The sequence below is a fragment of the Microcebus murinus genome, chromosome 2 (assembly GCF_040939455.1).
Source record: "Microcebus murinus isolate Inina chromosome 2, M.murinus_Inina_mat1.0, whole genome shotgun sequence".
Classification (NCBI taxonomy): Eukaryota; Metazoa; Chordata; class Mammalia; order Primates; family Cheirogaleidae; genus Microcebus; species Microcebus murinus.
In genome coordinates this window covers 116,752,389-116,756,287 of record NC_134105.1, presented here as the reverse complement: position 1 = coordinate 116,756,287, position 3,899 = coordinate 116,752,389, and the positions used below count along the sequence as shown (strand labels likewise).

Genomic DNA, 3,899 nt, shown 5'->3' with positions numbered 1-3,899 from the left:
AATCCCTTTTGTTTTAAGTATCATAATTTGGGATGTGTTGGGCAGGAAACTTGTTACCTGGCATCTTTGGCTGCTCTTTATTTCACTCTCTATGGAAGTAACACACTTAATCTAAAAATAGCTCATCATATTTCACTGGCTGAATCAGGCCTTAGCCTTGCCTTGTCTTGCGTGCTTGACAACCACTGTGATCCCTGTAAACACCGATGAATTTCAGAAACACAATGTTGTGTGAAAAGCAAATTGCCAAAGTATATTTACTGTATGTTACTAGGTATATAAAGTCCAAACACATATAAAACTAAATAGTATGATTTTAAGGGAAGAGTGAACACAGAATACTGATCAATCCTGAGAGATATGGAGAAGACGTATCTGGAATGGAATGCCAGGGGTCTTTGACAGTATTAGCAATGTTTAAATCTTCAACCAAGCAGTGGGTGCAAGTATACTCATTTTATTAGTCTTTGTACATTAATAACAGTTGCTCGTACGAAATAATCATGCAAACAAAGGCAAATGGGCAAACGTCATCCACACCAGACCTCCTGGAGCAATGCTTGTTGAATAAAATACACAAAAACCTGTAAGTAGCAGGTACAAGTTTCCTGTTACCTATTCATTCAGCAGAGCATAGCCACCTGTCGGGTCTGGGTTTTCTGTTCTGGGGGAGCACCCCTCACCCTTGAGTTGGGGAGATTTTAAGCTGCATGATTAGGTAAGGCTCACATTTTGGCTTGATCAGGGACCAGGACAAAATGACAGTGTGACATTGCAGAACTTTGACTCCAGCTTCATTTTTTGATTTGGGGAGCAACAGTCCTTCCCCTGCCATAATCAGAAAGCCATGGTCCTAGGCAAGTGGCTGCAGCTATGTGATGTAGTGAGCTGGCTGCAGGCTTTGCCTGATCAGGGTTCACAGCTGAGGAAGCCACAGCTCTACCCCTGGCATGCCGGGGAGCCTAGGGGCCAAGCCTGTGGTTGACTAGGATTGAGTGCCTCAAAAACCAGGCCATAGCAGTTTACATGGAACTTTAACAGAGGTCAGTTCTTCTTCTGGGAGGCCAGCCTTCAGGAGATGTCTTGAGCAAGCTGAACTTTACATCTAGAAATAATTCACAATCATATAAAAATTAATGTTCTGTAAGATGCAAAGTGTTATTATGTTGCCACGCCTATAAATCAGTATTTTTTTACTCCCCTGCCTAAAATCCTTCAATGGCATGTCAAATATATGACATGACAGTTTGCTCTTCTACTGCTGCCCTCTTGCCCTCATAATCTATAAATATATACTAGGTTAATAATCATTAGCCTAGTATAGAAATTTGTGAAGCTTGGGGATTTCATTTCTCTAACCCACTTATTAAAGATTAGGCTCAGAGCCTAGGAGTTTGAGGTTACAGTGAGCTTTGATGATACAATTGTTTTCCTCCCTTGAGAAGAAAATATTTTCTTCTAAAGAATTGTGGTGGGCATGAGTTTCAACTCAGAAAACAATTGAGCCACTCTTTTACATGGTATAGTGCTGTGATAGACTCTTACTAAAAAATAAAATGTTATTTTCTTGCTGAGACAATGATATCAACTTGCTGATACTACCAGTATCAGCTACATGCTTTAAATGATAATATCTATTTACCCTCTATAACAACTCTAGGAGGTCAGTGATATTCTCATTTTATAGATGCAGAAAATGAAGTTTAGAAAAGTTATGTAATTAGCTCAATGTCACACAGCAAGCAAATCATAGAGTCAGAATTTTAACTTAGTCCTATTTGATTCCAAAGCCCATTCTCCTAAATTCTTCCTATGTCACAGTGGAAGGAATATAAGTTCTGGATTCAGAAAGAATTGAATTCAAATATCCACTCAGTTACTGACAGAGAGGAAGGAAAGATTGAGATTATTGGTTTTTATGTGTTGATTTTAGCATTTTGACAAAACTTGTGCCAACAAGATTATAAAGAGATTTTATTATAGGATTAATAGAAAATATTTTATTTCCATACATGAAACACAATTTTTAATTCAATATAACTTTAACAAATATGTATCTGTTCTGTGCCTAAAACTGTTCTAAACACTATGGGCTACTCTCAAAAAACATCTGAACTCACTATGTGCTCAGAAATATTGCCTTGTCTTTGTTATTTTTGTTGTGTGCCAGATAGCTTCTAGGTTATAGTGCATACTTTTAAGACTCTCGTGGTACCTTTGGAAATAAAAATTATGCTATTATAAAAATGATTGCTTAAAGAATGAATGATTTGGGGGGTTGGGGAAATATTCTAATATTGCATCATGATGATGCTTGCACAACTTTATAAACTTACTAAAAACCATTGAATTGTACACTTAAAATCAGTGACATTTATGGTATGTAAATTATACCTCAATAAAGCAGTTAAAAATTGTCATGAAAAATGTAGTTGTCATAATATCATATGCAGATAGGATTAAAACTATAACACTTAATGTTTTGCAGTACATGAAGAGCAGCATATGAAGCACTTATCAAACACATCTATGTATTATTGTTGAGAAGTGGTATGATTCTGTGCAATAACTTTGGTTTGATCTTTGAATACTAAGGAAAAAACTGTAGTGGTGATAAGACACCCCCACTCCCCCCACACTTGGTCAACTTCAGTAGGTGCCCCGAGCCCTCCGCTCTACTAGGCTCAACCTTGGGTTTCTCTCTCTGTCCCAGTTTGGGCAAAAATCCTAAGTCACCTTAGAAAGAATCTCTATATCTGATCACCTTTAATATCTGACCAAATTCCTCCTCCTCCTCCTCCCTTTGTACCTGATCATACTGGCCTGCCTTCCACAAGAGTCCTGCCAAGTCCTTTGAGCCACAACCTTCCCTAACCCCAGAAGCTTCCTCTTAGTAAGTTTCCATCCACTGACCCCCACCCTGCTCCTTGGCTATAAATTCCCATTCTCCCAGCTATATTTGGAATCGAGCCCAGTTTTATACAGAGATCTCTTTCCCCCTATTGTAACAATGCTGAGCAAAATCTGTTTTCAATGCTTCAGCTTCTGTCTGGCTCTGCTTTTCCTTAATGGGTTTTGGTGCCACAACTCAGATCTGGATTAGAACCAACACTGAACCCTCAGAAAGGGCAACCAGTCCCCCCTGTGCACACCAACGCCGCAGTCTCAGGTCTGCTTGCTCATCTGGGTAGCTGGGGGTGAGTCCAGCTCCAAAACCCGGTGCTCCACATACATGCCCATTGAAGCACAGTGAGCGCAGACTTTGATTCTTAAGATTCTAAGTATACTCGCTGAAGCCTGATTAAAGCCCAGGCTTCTGCATTTGGAAGATCCCTACTTACCTGGGAGTCTTTCTTCCTGGCTCTTTTTTTGGAGTGGGGCTCCATTCCCTGACTCCTGGGCCTGGCCCTGGGCTGAAAGGTATTCTTCTGGCTCTTTGTGAGGACTCTCAGTTCTGTTCTCTCTGCTTTCCTGCTTCTTCCCCCGGGGATTTCTCAGCCTACTGGAAAGTCCCTTGTCAGGCCTCAGCTGACCATGAGCTTCCCCACTAGGGCCCTGACACTGTCCGCTTTCTCTCCCACTGACAGAACTTTACCAAAACCCTGAGCTACAGTGACCCTTCTGAGGCTCCTGGGATATTCCCGAATTTATCCAAGGGAAGTCCTAGAGGAAGAAGGAACAAAATCTTTGGCTGCACAATGGTTCACTTATCTCACTTGGTACAAAGAAGCCAAAAATGGCGAAATACCTCAAAGTTCACTCAAACTATTGAGGCTCTTAAATAACGCCTTCGGAAAAAATTTTATGACCTCATAAACCTCCTAAAGCTCCACACAGCACCCCCATATTTCCCTCCCAGCTCTCCTTTCTTTCCTTCTCCCCCAGAATGTCCTCCAGCC

General features: G+C 40.8%; 1 long non-coding RNA gene across 1 annotated transcript; it reads right to left on the bottom strand.

Moving 5' to 3' along the window:
* Positions 1 to 439: 439 nt before the first annotated feature.
* Positions 440 to 3,420, bottom strand: LOC142861036 (uncharacterized). Its single transcript, XR_012912472.1, has 2 exons — positions 3,342 to 3,420; positions 440 to 1,105 (listed from the first exon to the last, which is right to left on the bottom strand). It is a non-coding gene; the product is annotated as an uncharacterized LOC142861036 (long non-coding RNA).
* Positions 3,421 to 3,899: the final 479 nt, after the last annotated feature.